This window comes from Tyto alba, unplaced genomic scaffold (assembly GCF_018691265.1).
Source record: "Tyto alba isolate M040663 unplaced genomic scaffold, T.alba_DEE_v4.0 Super-Scaffold_49, whole genome shotgun sequence".
Classification (NCBI taxonomy): domain Eukaryota; kingdom Metazoa; phylum Chordata; class Aves; order Strigiformes; family Tytonidae; genus Tyto; species Tyto alba.
In genome coordinates this window covers 374,632-397,495 of record NW_024881325.1, presented here as the reverse complement: position 1 = coordinate 397,495, position 22,864 = coordinate 374,632, and the positions used below count along the sequence as shown (strand labels likewise).

Here is a 22,864-nt window from a genome sequence, read left to right as displayed (position 1 = left end):
GAGCACTCTTTGTTATCTTGTTTAAATTTTCCAGACAGGTTTACCCATCCCTAATGAACGATATATTTGCCTAATTAGCCTTTTACACCTGCACAGAGGATACAGTCAACACAAGTCTTGTGCAAAATCTATAATTAGGTTAGAACTCCAACAAAATAGACTGCATTACCTGCTTCTTCCCCCACCAGTTTTAATGACATTTGTAAGTACCAACTGCTTTCAGCTGAAACCCAATGGGAATAATAAAAAAAAAAACAAAAAAAAAAAAAAAACAAAAAAAAAAAAAAAAAAAAAAAAAAAAAAAAAAAAAAAAAAACAAACACCACCACTGCTCATCAAGAAAGAAGAGGAAGAAAAATGCTGAGCAGCAGCTGTCACAGTGTGGGAAGACAAAGACTGAAATGAGAGAAGAAACTGCCAATACCTTTTAAAGTATCTTTCTTCAAGAAAATTAATCTCTTCTCTCAAAGCCATTTTTTCCAGTCTTTTAAACTGCTACAAATATCTGCATGACTATTTGTTATTATATTTTCATGTATATGTTCTTTCCCAGAAAACCTGTTTGCATAAAAAAAGCTCAGTATTTGTAGACAGATTAGTCCCATGACTACCTTGAAAAACACTCCCACAGAAATACAGACTTGCATACAAATACACATATAAAAACTGCAGATTTACACAATACATGTGCCTGAAGCACTCCTTCATAATCCTTAAAATATGCTCAGATGACAGCACTGAAGCCAGTATAGAAGAAATGCTCCTGTTTATAACCTCACTCCTTTCTCTCAAAAAGAATGGCACAACCATGGTACCTGACAGACTTACACCACTTTGTCATTGCTGCTTACAAAGTTTTTACTTAATAATTCATCATGTTTTATCTAATTAATGTTTAAATTAACCTCCACTAAGCCATTCACAAATCAAAAATCAAACCTGGTCAGGTAATTCTGTAAGCATTCATTTAAAAAAAAAAAAAAAAAAAGAAAGAACAAAACCCACACACATATCTTTTACACATATATATACACACACAGTGTATATACACACATCAACAGAATAATGTTCTGGGAACATTAAGAGGGCAAAATGGAGTGCTCAATAGAATGGAAAAATGCCAGTAGAGTTGATGATGAAATTTATTGCGTCTTTCACAGGATCTAACCCAATGCACTCACTCACAGCCTGGCTGGATTTTCGAACAGCACATCTCCTGCCGGACAGAAAGCTCAACAATTTTGAGGTTAGCTGGCCCAAGATGTTTATTTTCAAATACTAAGCTTTAATCCTCATCATGCCCAACAGCTGAATCAAAACCTGTTATACTGGAATGATTAATGTCAAAGAGGAATAATGATTCTGTTATCTCCCAAAAAAGAAGTATGGCTTCAGAAACACGTACTAAGATATGTAAGGTGTTACCAAAGCACAGTTATTGGATATTACCTCATAAATGGTCTGATGCCTTGTGCTCAAACCATCATAAACCATTGGTTGTATTTGTACACTCTTTCTTCAGCTCATTTTCAAAAGCAGCCTGCTTACATAAATATGTACTTATAGAAAGAAATTTTTTAACATTAACTTTACAGAATACTCAATTCTGTGTCCAACATATGCTCTAGATTTTCTCTTTCCTCTGTCATCTACTGGCCATACAAAACAAGTACCTTTAAATTCAGTTCTAACAATTATTCCATATTTTTAAATGAAATTTCCAGATAAATCTTCACAAACATAAGGAGAGAATTAAAAAAAAAAAAAAAAAAAAAAAAAGATTAAATGCAACATTGGAAGAACATGTATTACTGCACTGCTTGAAGTCATGATAAGGTTTGTCTGATTTAACTGAAGTAGCCCAGGGTTTTTCCACAGAACATAAATAAAATTCAGGTCAAAGAAAAGAAAAAAATATTCATCTGCTACCTCTGTAATATTCTTAGCATGGAACCAAGAGGGACCAAAAGAGATAATCATAAATTGCAAATAGCTTCTGTGTTTCATGGACCGAGCGATAAAGTCAAATGCGAATGGTCTTCTGAAAACATATACCTGTCCAGACAGGCATCGCTGCTGAATGTTCAAATGAAAAGAAGAAAGAAAAGTAACACCATTTCAGAGTATTAAAAAAAACACATAAAGCTTTTAGATTATAATAATGTTGTTTGCACATTTAAAAAATGAGCAAAACAACAGATGCATTATGACCACATACTTTATATAGACTATAGTCCTAAATTTGCATGAAATTAAATGTCTCATCTGGAGAACGATCTGACTAATAGTCCATTACAATTTGCTTGGTTTGCTTTCCGCAGGTTTTTTTCCATTGCAGAAACGCATGTGGTAGTTACACTGTTTTCTCCAGAAAATACTAAAAAGAAATAATTGTAAAAGAGATAACCTATGTATCTTTTAAAAATAATTAGAGATTTTTCTATTTACTAGGAAAATTCTATGTATCATAAAATATTCAGAAATAGGAAAAAGCCAAGAGCAGATACATGAAAAGGATTGGATTGATTTCAAATGGTATGTAGAGCTTTGGAATATCTTACATGAAAAGAAGTGATACCTATAAGCACGTCTAAATTATTTATCACAGTTCTACTTTACAAGAAAAGTTTCGATCAACTGCTTTAAAAAGGAAAAGGGAGACTAAGGAGTCCTTTAGTACCTGAAACAAAGTATACAATAAAGCAGAAACTTCTAATAATTCCAAATGCATCTCAAGATGTAGGCTCTATTTACTTCAGTAAGTAGCAATCACTTCACCTGCCATTCCCTCTCTTAATACTTTGAAGTCTGATGGTTCTCTGTTTTATCCCGTCTTCACATCCTGCACTAGCAGGGCCTTTGCTGTGCTCTTGACCCCACATAAGCCTGCCTCTTCGTATCTCTTGATATTTATTTACACACAATATTTATTTAATATATAGACTGCATGTGTCACTCAAATTACACTTCTCAAAAACAGCATAGAGAGGTTTGTAACAACATTCAAATATGCAAGCAACCATCCGTTATAAAACCAGTCACTTTACAAACTTTAATAATTATTATGAGAACTCTGCAACAAGTCTATTGCGTCTAGTAACCAAGAAAGACATTAAAACAGAGCTTTCTAGAAAGCACATGAAATGAAATCCTGCTGTCAATCAAAAGTTACCTCTCTTCAGTCTACAGATACGCCTAAAATACAGAGCGAGTTATTTCCCTCTTGCTTCATCCAGTTTATTTAATATGGAATTTTTATGGATAACCTGAAAATTTTTCACTCAAAATTATTTTGGTTGTTTTTACCAGGAGGCACTTGATGCATCTATGTGGGCTGCCTCATCTAGTGCAGATCCAATAGAAATAAGTAATTTAGGCTAAAACTCTGTAAAAGAGATGTGTTCAATAAAACATGCCATAATAGTTAGTAAATAACATAGTTGTATATACCTGAAAATAAAGGCTGAAATGCTTTAAATAGACCTAATTTAAAAATTAATATAAAAATAGGCAATTCTAATCAAAGCACTCTTTTTTTTTTTCCTTTTTTTCTTTAACCTCTGAATATTTTACTGGTCATGATCCTAATTACTATGTAGGACACTGCCAACTGATCTCAATGGTATCTACCCATATGTAGCATATATTACTTTTCAAAATTTAATATAATGTATCTCAGAACCAGAGGATGTTTTGGGAGGCCACGGGGTTAATGGGATCTTTTAAGAGGAAGATACTGACTCAGCTTCCATTTAGGACTTCCACTTTTACACAGCTTTGGAAACATTTTCTCTAGACAGCAAGCAGGGCAAATTACATAGCCTCCTGAGGGCTGCTATTAAATATTTCTCTCTAGAGAAATCTTCTGATGACAATTCTTAGTCATAACATCAGAAGTTACAGACATTCAGTTACAGGCATTTCTACTGGCACAACGAGGATCTGACATTAATCTAAAATTCAGTTCTGCTGGTTTTTATGCACGTGAATCCCAGTAAAGGGCACCAGGCAATTTCACTCAACAGCACGCTTGCCAGCTCCTTTGCAGAGACTGGTACACAGCATGAGCTGCTGCGCATAAATTTTGTCAAGCTCCATGTTCTAGATTTACTACAGTAATGCCACTAACTCCCAACAACACAGTTAAAAATATTCTTTGCAGAACACTAGCAAACAATTCTGCAGCATCATACCAGACTACTTGCCCTTGATTAGAAACATTTGCTGGAATGAAGTTATTTTGTTTGAGTTGCAACCAAGTACATTACCTTGTGTTACTGTGAATGATTCATGCACACAGATGTTAATAAAAATTTTAATATCTTCTGCGTAAGAGAATATTCAATGTTTTAGACCAAAAACTATTTTAGTCTGAACGCTAGGCAGTGCCGCACCTATTCAAATATTGAATCCTTATCAAACTATATTAAAAAAAATGCTACTTGAGAAGTATCAGTTTTTAAGAGATTAATATACTGCTTATGTGTAATGGTAACTAAACCACTAGATCAGATTGTGTTCTACCTACTAAAAAACAGGAGACATTTTTATCAGTCTTTTTTAATTATAACAATATGCTTAGGAGATCTGATTATGTAAAAATCAGTTGTTGCAATTAACAGATAGTTGAGATGAAGGATAGAATCTAATCATGTCCAAAATAACAGGTATATTCATAAAGATTTAAATGCATCCAGGATTCAGTGGCAAGAAAACTATTACAGTCCACAGGAGAAGAGTCAAAATATTGTTTTGGAAAAACTGCATTAAATTATGCTTATATGTTTCCTTCTCTGAAGGCAGATGTACTACCAAAAAAATAAAAAAGCTATTATGCCAAATATTTTGCATCAGACTTTGCAAAAATTGTCAAAATCTCGTAACTACTACTTGCAGAAAACTCTAATAGTTTTCATTTAATGTTTTTTAAATATATGCAATTGTACCTGACCTCTCCCATTGTTCCCCCCTGAAGAACACATACATGCCTATCGACAACGTATCACTTGAGGACAAGCACTCTTGCATTAGTGTTATTTCTAAAATGCAGGACTGTTAAAGTATTTTACTTGCAAAATATCTTCATCTAGCTCTCAAACCACTCTCTTGCTGCATTCTACTAATTGAATTATCCCTTCTGCTATCTCATCATCACTGCAAAACATACTCAAGGAGATCCTGAAAATGTAGAGAAGTACTAATGCAGCAATGGTCACACCGTCATCACAAACCTTCCTTTATACCAAACAAACAAATATACTGGCTGCACACTTAATTTGAGAACTAGCAATTTGCTTTGATTTCAGATGAAACTGTATGCATTTAGAAACCAGGAGTATCAAATTTTTTGCTTGCCATATGATAAAATTCCCAGCCAGGAGACCTGTCCAAAACTTCCATTTGTGAAGAAAGACCAAACAAACAAAACCAGCCTTCCTTTCCCCTTGCTGTTGATGGCTGCTTCGCATTTCAGTTGAAGAAGAAATTCAGTAATTCCAGGTCTCACAGTCTGTACGTACGATGGGCTTTCAAGATGACCGCCAGCACTGGCCCGCCTATGGCATCTCTCCTCCTGCCAGGGCCCGCTCCTCCCTCCAGCAGCACTTGGAAAAAACAGACTGGAAACACCTTCACTGCCAGCCAGACCTTCACTGCAGGTACAGCTTGCCTGAGTCAGAGTGTCCCTCCTGCTGCTCTTGCTCACATCATTTGGCACAGCAATTTAAATAAACAGCAAAAAAGTCCGAGGACTCTGGCAGCTGCCTTTCAAACAGAGGGTCTCTGCCATCAGGGCTGCTGCAGAGTTTAGTCCGATACAGCCAGAATAAAACTATCTTCATGAGCAAAACTAAAAACTTCACTGTGCATCAAGTATTTCTTAACTGTGCATTTTTCCCACAATACTCATTAATCTACAATGCTTCCGAACCACTGAAGAGGATTAGCAAACTCTAGTCTATTGTTACTACAGACAGCTAACACTCAATTCAAATGTTGGCAAAAGTTATATTCAGCTATTACCATAAAAATTCAAATGTGGCAATGAAATTATAATTTTACGAAAATTACCAATATGAGTGATTTTAATATGAAAAGAAATCTTACATATAAGATTTTTTCCTACAGTTGGAGAGGAATTGCAGTGTTCCGACATAAATAAATGGGTTAATATTAAAAACAGGGAAAAAATGCAGTAATTTGTTTCACTACTCTTGTTTTGTTTGACTTTCAAGATATTAGACAAAAAAAAGTTCTTGGTAATCTTAAATCCGATTTGCTCAGAAATTAAGTATTTTTGAAAATCATTGCCAACTACTTTCAGCCACTGAAGTCCATGGACAGATCCGTTCTGCAACCTGTATGTAACAATTTGATGAACACGGAAGAAAGAACTGCATTTAAGCCTATTTCTGGAGAATGGCTTTTGATCATGATGGCTTTTAGGCTGAACATAGGGTGGACTAAATTTGTATTTCAGCTTTGTGAACGCTATTTGAAACATTTAACAAGAATTCCTGAACCTTATTACCACATATTTTTTTAAAAAGGTTCCTTCTTGTCTAATACAATGATTGTTAAAGTGCATTTCCAATCACTAAGTAACCTATTTGGGTTTAAATGCTCCCAATTCTAAGAATTAGGTATGCAGTAGAAACATCTCTCCTGTCTATGAACAAGAATTTGTTCAAAATGCAGACCATCTGTGTAATACTTGCACCACCAGAGTTTCTGCATGAATTTTCCCTGGGGAAATACACAGATTTCTAATCATCTATTGCTTCCTTTTGAACTACACATACGGGATTTATGAAAAGGATTTTTCAGGCATGCCATCAGTCAGATAGCTTTAGAGAGAAATATTAGGTTCTCAAAAACATTTTTACACTACTACTTGGACACTCACAAAAGCAAGCACCTCCTCTTGCCAACTCTCAGATTATTATGTAATATACCCAAGGTTTTACATTTATTCAGCATACACAACTGTGGTTCAGTTTGGCACATTTTTGGTTTTTAAATATGAATAAGAATGCTTCAAAGACTAAAACTGAGTTGGGAAATATTTATACGAGAAGCTGAGTCTGGATTAAAATTACTTGGCTTCAAAAGTAAAATTAGATGATGTTTAATTTGGTTTATTTATGAAGTTGTATTTGTTCAATTTAAATATGTAATCTCCTTTGAGAGAGTTCAGCTTTGCAAAATGATAATCTGTTCCTATATTTCTATTAGTTGTGATTTATTCTGATTCATTCCTTTGTTCAAAAATGCTAATGGAAGCAAATGACGCTGAAGAAGATCAACAAGCAACAACAACCGATACAACCGTCGGTCTGAAAAAAGAGGAAAGACTGTGTGACAGTCAAGCAAGAAATCTGAGTCAAAGATTTCTAGGGAGACATTGGCTATGGAGAAAACCAAGCACAGGGACTCAGCTGCCAGGCTGAACCAGCATGACCTCAATTCTCAATAACTCATCTCAAAAAGTCTTGCAAAGACACACAGCAAATTACATTTCTCCTATGGGTATATATTTAAGAGAGATGAAGAGCTAAAATCAACCTTGCTGGGCTTTGATGATGAGGCTCAAGGGAGGCCAGTCATTGCTGAAGGCTTTTGGGACATGCAGATTGTATGGATATATGAAGGACAGATCGCCAGGAGCTGTACTACTCTGCACACACTGTGAGAATGCACGTAAGAGGTTTTAAAATCAGACGTACAGGCTTTTTAGTTGGTTTGTTTCCCTGTCACTAGTTGTTTATGTACTTTACTCATTGGGTAAGATCTACATAACTACGGTCATGCCTGTACATTAGGACCAGAGAGCTGTGCCATAAAAGCCTTCTCCCAATGCCAGCATCGCCGAGTCATACAGCTGCAGTTATAAACTCTTACCGTGAATATCTTTGAGGCTTTCTAGGGTCAAGACTTTAGTCTGCAGCAAGACAGACAGAAGAATTTGCCACCAGTAACAGAGACCCTCAGAAATACCTTAATTGCATCAGGAATTTTTCCAAACTCTAAGCAGCTCAAAAAACCTCTAAACCACTGTCACTGGTCTACAAATATTTTCCTTATGAGACTATTTCTCATGGGCAAGCACAGAACATCACACATGATGCCTTTCCCATGGAAGCTGAACAGTCTTTAAGTCATACAGAGGGAGAGTCTATTTCTAGACTTCTACTGGGTTTGTTCACCCCACAGATTCTAAAAAAAAGAGTAGGATACACTCCCTCTTCCTTCCTAAACTGAATTAAAAACAGTTTCATCAAGCCCTTCTGGGCATCACCATAGCTGTTGTCTGTTGTATGACTTAATGGAGTAAGAGGTCCATTCCATGGTCTATTCAGTCTTTTGCAGGAATGAATTCCGTAGCTCCTGAGAAGTTTTTATCTCAAGCAATCACAAGCGTTCCTGTATTTGTCTTTTTATTACTGTAGTGGGACTTGGTTGCTATAAAAGGCAAAACCATGGGAGAGAAAGTCAAATCCATGTAAAATTTTGAATTAACTAAGACCTCAAGCTTTGAGGCTCTGTGTTCACAACAGAACAAATGCAAAAAGCAGACCAATACGGTAATGAGTTTCTAGCACTCCTGAGGGTAACTCCCAAACAGAAGTAACTAGCATGAAAGTTTCTAGAGAACTAGTTGTAAGGTCAAACAAGAACAACTGAGGAAGGGAGTGGATCTTGTATGTGGGAGGAAGTACAAAATTATTATTGTTTTCAAATAAGCTAATGAAAAAACCAACTTTGAATGGAATTAAACTACACAGTAGACTAAACAACAAAAAGGATTTTACAGCAATTGCTCTCTACTTGGGATGCTTTTATATATATGTGTGTACACATATATATATATACCCACACATACATATGTATTTCCTTTTCTGTATTGAAGAACTTAGCCCTTTCCTAATCCAGCAATGGTCAGAATTCTTCTCAAGCAAGCTTCAAAATGAAAACTGCCCTAATTAGCAGGAAATCTTTTGCAGAGTTTCCAGTTTCGGTGTTACCAGTTTCAGCACCGAGCATACCACTTTAATTTTTATGCCAGTGTCACAACCCCTGGGTCACGCCTCTGCCTAAAGAGTAGGGGTGGGCATTATATTTCACTTCATGTATTAAAATCAGCACAGAGGCTTTATACAGAATCATAGACCCTAATCCTCTTTGATTCCCATTGATCACAAGAAAGAGGATCTCAAGAGAAAGATAAGTGGTACTCTCTCCCAATATTAAGTGCCTTGTTTTAAAGGAGAAATATGTATGCCTATTTTTAGTTCCTTTATAATTTGTTCTTTCATAGCATTCTCATTCAGTTTCATTTTAAACATTACAATTACCCTTCTCGCAGGGTTTGGTAATTAAAGCTCCAAAAGTACTGCTACTTACCTTATTGATAATAAAAACTTTTAAAATAACATGTCCTGTATCTGCAGCTTTCATCTGCTCCAGATAAGATACAGGAAGGGAACAAGATTTCCTTAGAAGGAAACTGGACCTGATTAAGAAATTATATTCTCGTTTTCTCTAACAAGTGCAAAGAAAAACCCATCCCCAAAAATACTTTCCTATCAGTATTTTTAAAGATACTCTCTCAATCCAAAAGAAGATATGCAAATGAGGCTTGCATGTTAAGACCTCGTGCACTCCATTTTAATGCTTCAAAAGGTTCAAGTAAAATCACTTCAGATGTCTTCCACTTTCTCTTTCATTTCTTTCCATCCTCAGTTCTGGTATCAGAATCATGTTCTCAGGTTAAAACTTCTAAGTATATTTCTAAACTAGAAAAAGGAGGACAAGGGCAGGGAAGAGGACACTTAATTTATTATCTTTTCACATTAGAGTTACAGGGAACCTTAATGATATACCCAGCTATAAACCCTGTAGTTGGTACTATATTAATCATCTGTCTACGTGAGAAGTCAGATAAATATATAATCCTACTTCGGCATGGCAGATTTTGTATGTCCCTTCCTCAGGTTGTTGGTTCTTTCTATATCATGTTGTAAACATTGCTGGGGCAGATCCACAACAAGGTAGGGCATGGAACAGTAACTATAGTTTCTTAAAATGAGCAGTTATATTAAGATCCTTAAGAAGCTAACCAAAGAAATGGGCAGCAAAGAGCACCTTTTCTAACAATCTGAGCACAATTTGTCCCTATTAACACACTGTCCCTTCACCAAGGTCAAGTCTGCTAGCGGGCACAGGCAGCAGCTGGCCCACCCGAGCTTCCCCCCCAGGCTGGATACAAGCCAGGTCCCACCTGCCTACTGAAAGAACTTCATTTGCAACAGACTCTAGTGGTCTCTGTCTACACATCACCTATTCTTATATCACATATTCCTGGAAAATACAGACTCCCTTCTTTTGTCTTCCCATTTCAGCCCAAACCTGTAAATAAATTCCACCCCTCCACATTCTATCTCGAATATTTAAGCACTACACAATACAGATAGAAATACCCAATACGCTATTTCGGATGAACCAAAACAAGATTTAAAATCAAACAACCAGAAGATTCTGCAAATATTGGTGTGTATACGTAAACTGAGTGCCCTGGGGACTAACGGTTCCCCACATATGCTTAGTAATGAAACATCAGCTCAAACCCCCTACGCCCTGAGGGGGAATTCTTGATGCTTCAATAGCAGTATCAGGGCAGCCCTTTCACGTTCTTTCAGGTCAAACCAGGACACATAAGGCAGCCTCCCCTGTCCTGCCCCTCCGTGACAAGGAGCTCTGTTCTGCCCAACGCAAAATAATGCAATGTGGCGATGAGAGGTGCACCAAACACTTAGTATGAACCAAAGAAAATAACCTGCAAAACTAAGAGTTTGTCCTCAAGCCTATATGGAAAGCTGAGAAGTATACTGCATGGAAAATAGGCATATCATTACTTCTGTAATCCTCCTGATCCAATAGTTTGTTTTCATGGCATTTTCAGCCATCTTATTCAGTAATGCTGATGTAGCACTACCATTTTATCCTGCAGTTCTCTGCATAACAATTTACCACTACAGCATTACAGACGCAACTAGCCCTACCATAATGCAAATGCTCTCCTTGGTAGTGCAACCATTTGCATTGCAGCTCAGAAACTGCATGAAATTCTTCAAATTCCCCAGGTTAGCTAAACTATGCATAAATAGGTATTCCTGTAAGTACAGGGGGGTGATGATGATAACCTCATTTCATTGTGAAAAGCAACACGAAATCATTATTTCATTGTAATTGCATTTCACTGGTCCCTTAATATAAAACATCATTTGACATATTTTTAGAACAACATGCAAAATCTTCATTGTAATTGAAGCAGAGGAAATTAATGTAGTATGCATACAGCATAAAATTAAATAGTTGTCCTAGGCCAGGACAACAGTTTTTTCTTAAACTGACTGACAAAGGACACAAATCAATGCTGCCTCCTGACATCTGGGATCAAACATTTCCCAAGGAGGCTGGAACAGTTTATTGGGAACACTGTTCTCTTCTAATTACCTATGTGACACAAAGCGTACCATTCTGAAAGACAAGTCATAACGGTAGCAGCATATTTTTGTTGTGCTTCATCAGCATCAGTGTTTGTGTCAGGGTTAGTTAGAAGCTGAGCATGACCATTACAATATATTCATCCACCCTGTAAGGCAAACAATATATACTGCACGTGCCAAAATAAACAGTTGCCATACTTCTGTAGAGTGTAACTCTTCTCTCCAGGTCCACTAACGCACAGAACCCTACTGCAACAAAGACTGGATGGCAATGTCTGCCTTCAAAAGGCGATGGCCTGGGGTAGCCAAGCCAACAGGAATGAAGGTCCTCACCATTCCTGTTTGTGGAGAAGCATGCTACAGTTGAAGAATGGCCTAAATGCAGAATGTAGCAGATAACTGGATGAGAGTGTAAATATGTCCAAAACTGTTCAACTCTCACGCATAAGCCTGCTTCTTGTTGGCTGCACTCTCAATGTCCAGGTTGCAAATGTTTATAATACATGGACTAAGTAACAGCGGGACATCCAATTAATGAAAAGAGATGAGACAGCACCACCAAAAGAGGCCGATCACATGTTGTGCTTCTGTGTAGAGACTATTGAGATTTGGAAGACTAAAGCCCTCAAGTTCCAAAAGGAAGAGGAGGCTGAACAAAAGCACTCCCCAAGTAAGTGGTTTCAGAGAAAAGAAAGGCACCTGGGATAAAAAAATTGAAGACTGGACAGAAAGCCCTGGAAGTAAGTAGAGAACCTGGAGTTCTGAGAGATGCGTGGAGACAAACACGGGTATGGCTGGGACAGCCCATGAGCGAGATCAAGATGGGTAAAAGCTCTAAACCTGTTGGATTTAAAAACAAAACAAAACAAAACAAAACAAAAACAAAAAAAACAAAAAAAAAAAAAAAAACAAAACAAAACAAAAAAACACAGTATCCAAATCCAGTATGGGCTGTCATTTCTCACCTCACCTGTGACAGTCGGCTGAAGCAGCTCTCCTGGACAGAGCATGCTTGCCCCGACAGCAGGCTCTCACTCCTGGTCAGCGTGAGCCTACGCCTGTGGTGCTTCGTATGCTGGATCTGCCCCAGTTAGCCTCCTGGCTAATGGGAAAAGAGCAACATATTTCTATTTGCATTTCTCCCAGAACGCTTAAGACTGACTCTATCTGACCTTATATTTAAAGGCCAGTATAAAATCCCCATTCTATTATAAATTGACAGCGCTATGGTAGTATGCAGAGGGACTTAGCTTTCTCCTAAAGTAACTGTTAAACCAACCCAATGGGCAGTTTAACCACCACTTTAAAATTGTGGCAAACGGACTGTTGTCTCTAGCAAGGTGGGATTTGTCTTATCAGACTATGGCTGGGGTATACAGAGGGAGGAATCCTTGAAGACATTTAAAACATTGTATTTCATCCTTAATTGAGGTACAAAGTTTGCACTGAATTGTACTACGCAGCACAATTCAAATAAGAGCACAGAAGATAACTTACACTGAAGATGGCTCTTGTATAAGTAAAAGTCTTCACAGATGGAGTGCCGTTTACTTCAAATGCCTAACCAATTTCCAGTGGTCAGGAGCTAGGAAGGCCAGTGAACTGGACAGGAGATGACTGTACTGAAATACCTCTTTGCTCAACATCTAACAGCTAAGCATCTTCCCTATCCTGTTTCCTCATTTTGTGTGATACATTTTTCAGCAAGATTCAAATCATATTGGACTAAAACTCATTTTATTTTTAATTAATTTCATATGGTTTTATTTTTAACTCACTTTAATTGAAATGCAATGAATTAAATTATCAGTTGAAATTACTTCATCAGCTGCTTCGCTCTTTAATATATAAAATAAGCTTTCAATAAACATAAATCGCCGATTTTTGGTTCTCAATCTCAAAAACAGTTTCTATACATACCAAAGTGCATCTAGGATGCTGATGCAATCTATTGAACTTCAGTACTGCAACTTTCACGCTCTTAATCGTAAACATACCCAAGATCTTGACCATATTTTAGTATTTTTTAGTAACACAGTGCTTCAATTCTGGGCTAAATCTTGAAACTGCAGTTCCAGGTCTAATCGTCTCTTTCCAAGCGACTTCTTACAATGCGATAGCCAAGTCTTTATTAGTGACCTGGATGATACAACTGAGTGCACCCTCTGCAAGTTCGCAGGCGATACAAAGCAGGGGAGGTGTGGTAGGTAACACCAGATGGTTGAGCTGCCTTTCAGAGGGACCTTGGTGCCCTGGAGCAATGGGCCGACAGGAACCTCAGGATGTCCAGCAAAAGGAAGAGCAAACTTCTGCTCCTGGGGAGGAATAACCCCAGGCTGGGGACCAACCAGCTGGAGAACAGCTCTACAGAGAAGGCCCTGGGGTTCCTGGTGGACCCAAAGTTGACCGTGAGCCAGCAACGTCTCCCCACAGCAAAGGCGGCAAACAGCCTCCTGGGCTGCACCAGACAGAACATTGCCAGTGTGCGGAGGGAGTGAGCCTTCCTCTCCAGTCAGCACTGCTGAGGTCTGGAGTGCTGTGTCTGGTGCTGGGCTCCCAGTACAAGAGAGACATGGACTTCCTGGAGCGAGTCCACCGGCGGGACACAAAGACGAGCAAAGGACTGGAGCACCTGACGTGCCAGCTGGAGGTTGAGAAAACTGGGACTGTTCAGCCCGGAGAAGAGAAGGCTCAGAGGAGACCTATCAATGTGTATAAATACCTGATGGGAGGGAGTAAAGAAGATGGAGCCAGACTCTTCTCAGTGGTGCCCAGTGAAAGGTAGAAAGGCAATGAGAGTAAACAGACACAGAAAATTCCATTTAAGGATGATGAAACTGTGAGTGTGGTCAAACACTGGCACAGGTTGCCCAGAGAGGTTGTGAAGTCTCCAGCCTTGGAGATACTCAAAACCTGACTGGACATGGCCCTGAACAACCTGCTACAGGTGACTCCACTTTGGGCAGGAAGGGTTGGACTGGACCATCTCCAGAGGTGCCTCCCAACCTCAACTATTCTGGGATTCTGTGACACTGAAATCACCTGGCCTTTCCACCCATTTCACCTTTGCCATGTGTGGAAAGGAGACAGTAGGTACAAAATACACAAACTCTTTCAAATAAATCACATTATTACTGTTGGTCCTCTTGCAGGTTTTCACATGAACTGCTTCTAGGATTTCTCTGGCAGCCTGGTGCACAATCCTTACATGCTTTAACCATGCAACAGCTACTTCAAAAACAAGGAAAAACGTATTATCAACAGGATGAACTTGTTCATATACAGTGTGGTAGAAGGGAAGTATTTTGTAACTTGGTTACCATTTCTCAACTATGCAAACTCTGATATTTAAGCAGGCATCCCACATCATCCCTGAGTCTTCATATTTCACTGATCTGCAGTGTTATGAAGGAACATGTCCTGCATTTTACAGTGATGCCAGCCTCTCAGAACTATTTTCCTGTTATTGGGCTATTTCAAAACGTGCTTCATTCCCAACCTTTTATTATAAATTGATTATTTTTCTTCAGCTGCAAATCTCCAGTTTTAATACACAAAACGACATCATATATCAAGAAAAATAACATAAAAAGCATGCTTTCCCCTAGACATGAGTAAAACCAGTAAAACTTCAAACAAAAACCCCACAGCTCTTAAAATTGTACCGTATGTTTACGCTTAGTACAAAAGGGCACCAAACTTTAAAACAAAAATTACAGTAAAATGCTATTGATCATCTTCATTGCTTTATGTATGACATTAAAGCCCGTATATTTATATAACCTCTACAAGCCTATATATCCTTTACTTACATACACTTGCATATAAAAAAATCTAGCGTACAAAACATAACCCATCTAGGGAGAAATATTGCTCTATTATGCAACCGTTCCACAGAGGATATATTATCTCTGAACACAACATATACACAGGTGATATACAAGGATAAATTCTATACAGTCTTACAGTGCTGAGCATCCCTGCTGTGCATAAGGAAGCCCTGGCGAGTTCAATCCAAGCTGAGGTTGCCTAATCGCAAGCACAGCGCCTGGACTGCAGGTGCTGCAGAGCAGCGGAACTATCCCGGCCACACAGATTTCTGTTGCTCGATTTGCAACTGAGCCATACTGACAGGCAGCCTCCATTCAGAGTGGGTTCACTGCTACCTCCTTGGCTCAGCAAGAAAGGAATCTTAATGAAAGCAGGAGAGAGACTATCTTAAGCTTTAGCAACACATTTTAATATATGAATTAAAAAACCAACTCACTAGGAGCAGATGATTTAATCATAATCATCCTTAGCTTTTTTTTTAACCCCCTTTTTAACTGACGTATTAAAATTATTCTGAACTGTATCATTTTAATGGGGAGGGGGATGTCAGTTGATCAGATAATGTACAATACGAATGTAATTCATTTTTGTTCACTTTCAACAGTCAGCCAGAAAGGGATAGCAATACTTGCTCAATTCCAGTGAACTGTAATACCCTTCTTTGTCTCTCCTTGAAAACATAATGAAAAATCTGGCAAAAGGCAAGCTTATTCTCTACAAGGCTCCAGAGTCAGGTGAATCAAATAAACCACTTTCTTCCCTTTGGAATATTATTTGAAGTCCAATCTGTGAAAGTATTTACATTTATTAAAAGGAGGTGGGTTCAATGTATGGAACTACGAGCTGCTGGAGTCCTACTGCAGTATAATGGGGTTTCAGTGAGTGTGAGAGATAGTTACAAGGTCACGACTTCTACATTTATTTCAAAATGTAACACATACACAACTGACATTTCACAATATGAACTGCAGGATGAAAATAAAAAAGGCAAACACTTGCAACATATTTATGTATTAGTAGAATGGATGCTCACATTTTCAGTATTCAGACAGGAATATCTATTTTTTCAGTACGATTAAAAAAATGTTTGCATCCCAAATCCAGCAGCACTGGAAAAGATAAGCTGCATATTTTAAATGCTGTGAGAAGACGAAAGGGGAAAAAAATAAGCCTTCAAAACTGTTTCCTGGATACATAATATGAAATTTAACAGAAAAAAGCACTCACAAAAGTCACTTCATGGAAGCTCTTAAAAGAACAGTATGACACCTAGTTCATCATTATCACGTCTTCTGTAACCTGTAATCCTACTGTGAAGGATGAAGCTCTTCCAAGCTGTTTCAATATACATGCATGAAACCTTTTTATATATGCAGAAGCATGAGAAATATCATTCAGTTTCAATTTGCAATAGGAAAAAAAAAATAATTACCTTTTCTGTGAAAATGCAAGTATATCTACTATTGATGTGGGCCAAAACCAATTCTCCACAGAAATGAAGGCAGATATACAAAAAGGATGAAAAAGGGGGCACACACATACACACACACACACACCAAAAAAAAAAAAAAAAAGCAATGAAAAAAAATATTCATGAAGCATTACTATACACAACTTATCTACAAGCCTCATTTTACTGCCTTATTCACAAACTTACTCATTTTAGCAGCACTACATGGAAAATATGAAACACTTCTTCACAGGTAGCAATTTCAATTAAAATGAGAGGAACACGAACAAAGTAAAAGCTGTATGCGATCAAAGACCTGCTGGATACCTGAGTCAAACAGTTATTTCAGAGCAAGGTAGAGAGCAAGTCATGCATATGGATGACCCCTCACAAATTAAATGCTAATCAGGAATGCATCTCAACAACAACAAAAAAAAAAAAAAAAAAAAGAAAAACAACACCCAAAAAACCATGTGGACTATGAAGTAGATCTGTCATCTCCTTTTACTAAGCAAAGACTAACAAAAAGCCCTCATTATCAATTTCATACTGCATATATCTAATATTAACCACAAATCCCAACAATAAAAGCGCAATTATTCCCTATTAAGCGTGCCAGCTATCTCTCAGACATCCGAACTTGTGTAATATCTCTGCAATCCTTTAAGAGAGTCCCTGACAGAAACGTAACCAGGAGGTCAAATGACCAGAAATCCTAATAAGCATGCAGCTCTTCGGATGCATGCGAACGGTAAAATGACCCGGTTTACCACCAAAGAATAGACGTCCCCTTTCCGCGACTTCAATACTCACCTTCCGGAGGGGACGGGGGTGCCGGGCTAAGCCTCCGCTCCCGCCTGCCCCCGCACTGCCTAAGCCATCGCCCCGGGCCCGGCCTGTGCAGGGCAACCTGCGGCCAGGGAAGGGCGAGCGGCCGGGGGCGAGCTGGCGGCGGCCGGGGGCGAGCTGGCGGCGGCCGGGGCCGCGGGGCAGCGACAGGCGCCCGGCATCTCCCTTTACATAAGAGGAAAGGGCTCCTCTCATCTTAGGCTTTCTGTTAGAGGAGTTGCATGTTGCATGGGCAGCCAAAAGCTTTTCCACGCAGCGTTCAGGGATTTGGAGCTGATTCTTATTTTTAATAATAATAGTAAAAAATAATAATAATTAAAAAAAAAAATTCTGTCAGAATTTTTAGCTCTTGTACCATACACCACAGAAAGCCTTTCCCCACCTTACCATAGGAAACAGCATGCACGCTTGAAAGAAATTACGTAAAATTCCCTGTGTCTTTAACAGTATTTTCTAATCCATTTCAATAGAAAGGCAATGTTTGTCTTGTTTTGTTGTTTTTTGTTTTTTTTTTTTTTTTTAATTCTGTATCTCCTTTACTTTCAAACATCCACACTGAAAAACCATAAGCAGCTCTATAAATAGACCCAGCTGAGGATTACATATTTTCCTAACAAGAAATGTCTTTGCCTATCCTAAGAGAACATTAGTTAAAGTTAGGAAAAAAAAAAAAAAAAAAAAAAAGTCATACTGTACTGCTCACATTTTAGTGTCTTTTCTGCACTTCACTTCTGAAAGAAAAGGCACATCCGATCCTTACTAGCAATGATAAAAGCAAAATCTCATCCACGTGTTTTCCTCATCACTAAATAACAGATTAAATCAAAATCAAGCCCATATATTTAAAAAAACAACAAGATCATACTGAATTTTCAACCTGCAAAATCTCAGTGAATGATTTCTGATGCAAGAGTGCCTTTTAGCCCTGCAGTTTCTGTTTGACCTTACAGAATAATGTACAGAAGTTGCAGCATTACCTTTCCAGAGATTCACAGGGCATGAACCAAAATCTAACGCATCACCCAGACCCAGTCTCCACACCATTTTCTCATCATCTTGCGCCTCCACCAGAAGCAAACTGCCAAATAAACAAGCCCAGAACGGAAAGGGGAAAGACTTTTTTTTTTTTATTTTTCTTATTATTATTATTCCTATTATTATTATTATTCTCATGCTGTGGATGTCGCTACTTACTTGGCTAAGATATCATCACAAATCCAAAATGATTTCAATTACACAGCGCAGTAATCACCGTTCGGCATCTGTGAGGGATTGATAAGCGGCGGCGCGCGGCGGGCGCCCCTCTGCAGACCGTACCACCCCGGCGGCGCGGGGGGGGCCGGCGCGCGGCCCCGCCGCCCCGCGCTCCCGCCGCCCGCAGTGAGGGGCCGCTAGGGGAGGGGGGCGAGCGGCCGGCGCGCGCAGGGGCAGGGGCGAGGGGGCGCCTCGGGGAGCAGCGCGGGCCGAACCACCATGTCGGTGGTGGGGAGCGTAACGCTTCCCCTGGGAGAAGGACAAAAACGGAAGATGGCAAGCTCCCGGGAATACGCCACTTGCTCGGAAACGGGAGAAACCGTCAAGGACGAGGACTGTCGAGTCCTGTCGCTGTCCTCTGGGGAGGAAGAGGGGCGGGGGGCGGCAGGTTGTGTACGGGAGCCCACAGCCCCCCCAGCGGGGCGCAGGTTGCGCGGGCGCGGGCGCAGCGCTGCTCCGCCGGCGCAGGGAACCGGATGCAACAAACATGTCTCTCCCGCTAATTACTTCGCAGTCACCTTCTGCAAAGACCCAGCCCGCTCCCCCCTCTTGCTCCCTTGCTGCTTACAGCGGAACGGTGTCGACTGTAATGAAAGTACCGAGACATCCTTGCAGGGCTGTGATGGGTTTGGTGTATTTGTGTTTCTGTCATGCCTTCCAGAAACCTAAAACCCATACAGGAGAAGCATGTAAATTATCCTCCTGGTTAATCTGAGCTGGTCACATTAGCATATTCTGTAAAACCATACGTGCATGCCACAGTCGCTTTCTGCCTTTTTTTTTTTTTTTTTTTTTTCTCCCCGAAACCATCTAAAATAAAGCACTCTGCCTCATCATAACAACAGCCTTACTCTTTGAGGAATCAGCGCATTTGATTTAGAACTTCTTACTACCTATTCTGTATCATTTCTTCCAAAAATTTACTTGTTATTTTGAATTATTAGCACATGCAGGCTTCTGAAATGTAAAAGGCTTTTTCAATGGAATACTGTGTTATGGCTGTGCAAAAAAAAAAAAAAAAAAAGCCAAGTACTAAAAATAAGTCACAGACATCGGTCCTTTAAAAACCATAACATTTTCTGCATAATAGTTTATTCTTTTCAAAGTAAATTGTGATCACTCTGTGTACCATGTTCAAACTGCAACTTCAAATTCTGTATCTCAAACCATTCAATCCTGATACTGACTAAACACAGAAAAATACGTTTTTCTTGAAGGATGTATAAAACAGTATACATAAAAGTTAGATTCTTTCCTGTAGTATCCTAGGACAGCAGTGGTTCGTGACTTCGCTCTGTCTTGGACAGAGTGGGCAATTGCAAGTAAGCATACCTCCCTGAGCACTAATAGGAGTAGCTGTGCTGATGCTCTGTCATCCTGCCTTACTCGCTGCTCAGAATATCAATTCAGCCAGTTAAACCAAAAGTCTGTACTGCACTGCACCAAAATGGAAGCTATTAAAAAAAAAAAAAAAAAAAGAGCTAGGATCATTGATCAGGAGTTTTTTATCTATGCTGATCATTTTTTTTTTAATGAAGTAACATGTAAATTGGGACTAGGATCAATGCAGATTTTTCTCATGTGAAACTGCCTTTACCATTAGAAAGCTACAGGCAATTACATGCATGCCAGGACACTATATGCAGTGACTTTGTGTTATATTAAGCAGAGAGACGTGTCCCCTTTTTTTCTTAGCAAGTCCTTAGTACAAACTGCAGCTTTAAGAAGTGTGGAATGCAGGCTCAAAACTGAATTCAAGCATTGAACAAAGCAGTAAAAGAACAAAAAACTGTGATATTTAAGATGTGTTTTGCTTAGGTCCAAGACCCATAAATGCTGGTGACCTCTACTGCTCTGTCAGAAAAGCAGGAAGATGCTAAGATAATCTGCAATTATTTGGCTACTAAAACTAATTTTTTCAGTACAAATTTTAAAGATAACTTGAATAGCAACAGAAGGTTGATTGACACAGTACCAAAATACATTAAAGAAGTTGTGTTTTTTTAAACCGTCTTCCCTGGATGGAGAAATAGTTTAAAGGAATTAAACACGGTATAAAATCTTGTTCCATACATTTAGTTATTGCCAGTTTGAGGAATGCTGCTCTCAAAGACTGTGTGTCATACTACAGAAACTTCAGCCCAGGTAGAGAACCATGATGTCTACATTATACTTAATCAGGAAATACTCTAATTCTTATTTTTGAGTAACAGAATAGGCAAGGGAATAAGAAGAGGAGGAAAATAGCCAACACAGATGTTCCAAAGAAAAAAAAAATGCTAGTTTGAACATGTTACTATATACTGAATCCATACATTTTTTCACATAAATATTTCCAGTGCTCACTTAATGTAGGGCCTCAAAAGTACCCTACCACATAAGATGAACAAGCTATTAACCTTTCTTCTAGGCTCAGCACTTTGGAACCTGTTCTCAGCACTGTGTGTGTTTTACTGGTCGTGCTGGTGTTACCTTCATCACAACGCTGCCAACCTGCTGCTGCCTGGGCAAGTGAAGGCCAACCACTAATGCCGCGCTCGAGCCCAGAAGGTGCACGTTCTGGAATAAGAACTGAACCGCTCTGTCCTGGCCACCATGCACAACACGGGGAGCTTGCCCCGGTTTCAAATCGAGAAGCTACGAATGAAGAGACACGTTTTATTTGTCCTTCCTTAAAGCTAGTAAGCGCAAACTCTGCAGAAATGCTGCATGTGCTTTCTCCTGCGGAGGAATGCCAGCGCTACTGCACGTCAACGCCAGGAAGTCGCCTGGTTCCTGCAATAAGAATGAGGTTCCAGCTGCTGGGCTTCGTATGTGCTCACCACCCTCAGAGTTACAAGACCTCTGGGCACAGGGAATATCTGCTATACGTAGCAGGTAGATACACTGGAATCTTACAACCAAAACTGAAAATAGCAATTCCACCCCCAGAAATGGGCCATCTAGTAACTAGTACCAATAGCAATATTCTGACCTCAGAATTAAAGGTGGGGGTGTTGTTATTTTTTTTTTTTTTTTTACTTTTTTAAATACAACTGTGAAAAAATGTAAAATTTTCCCATTCTCTTGGCTTTCAGCATGTGCCACTCCAAATGGCTACAATGTTAGCTGGCACATTTTCTAGATATTTCGTCATCAAATTTAATAGCAAAGCATTACAAAACAATGTAGCGTCTGAACAGCGCCTCTCCTGAAATGAGGATTTGTCAGCTCATCTTCAAGCCTATTAAAGCATCCAGTGGCATATTATTTAGCTCTGACAGAACAACAATTTAACACCTTCACTTGGGGGCAAGGAGTGGAAATGGGGCAGAACAGGAGCAGAAAAATGGAAAGGAAAATAGATGCTTCTTGGAACTTAAGTTTAAAAAGCACAACAATGTTCATGGGATGTGAAAAGAATGCGACTTTAGCTGTTGAGCTTGAAATGTGACTTGAAAAATTGCTTCTCCAGTAAAACTTCAACTGACTAGTCAAAAAATACTCAGAGGCAAAAGAAAAGAGTCTCCGTAATTCCTTTGGAGAAAACCTTAATTCCATATGTGCTGGTGATACACATCCTAAGCACATTCAAAGGTCTTTATGAGATAATTAATGACAGGAAACGCAGGAACATAATTTTGATTCCTCTTTCAGGATCTTGGGGGCCAAGACCTCCTTTTCAGTGAGGCTGTCCAATCAGAGGAATCGCACTGGAAATCAGCAGCAGATTTCTAATATTTTTCTAATCACAACCCAGATAGTTAAACTAGAACAGCAGACTGGCAGCCTTTCATATTTTTTAATCTCATTTGCTACATTTTAAAAACAAGAATTAAATCTGTTTTCAGACTCGGTGTTTTCTCCAGTTTTGTAACATTCTGCAGTAATATTTCTGCAAAGAAACAGCTTGCATTTCCAAACTGCGCAAACATGTTGTTATCCTAGGAAGCAACATGACCTAATAAAAGAAGTAGAGGAGAGGGACCTCAGA

At 39.0% G+C, this 22,864-nt stretch overlaps 1 protein-coding gene across 12 annotated transcripts in view; it reads right to left on the bottom strand.

Annotated features, from left to right (window-relative positions):
- Positions 1 to 22,864, bottom strand: part of ATP2B2 (ATPase plasma membrane Ca2+ transporting 2) — a 430,835-nt gene that overhangs the window by 230,373 nt on the left and 177,598 nt on the right. For 4 of the 12 annotated variants that reach the window (XM_032995804.2, XM_032995798.2, XM_032995803.2 and 1 more), the window contains exon 1: positions 18,832 to 18,961. The exons of 1 other annotated variant lie outside the window; for it this stretch is intronic. The gene's annotated coding sequence lies outside the window, so the exon portion shown is untranslated. Of the gene's footprint in view, positions 1 to 17,601; positions 17,702 to 18,614; positions 18,704 to 18,831; positions 18,962 to 22,864 lie in introns of those variants that run through there. 7 more of the 12 variants (XM_042806995.1, XM_032995792.2, XM_032995802.2 and 4 more) reach the window with 4 other exon arrangements.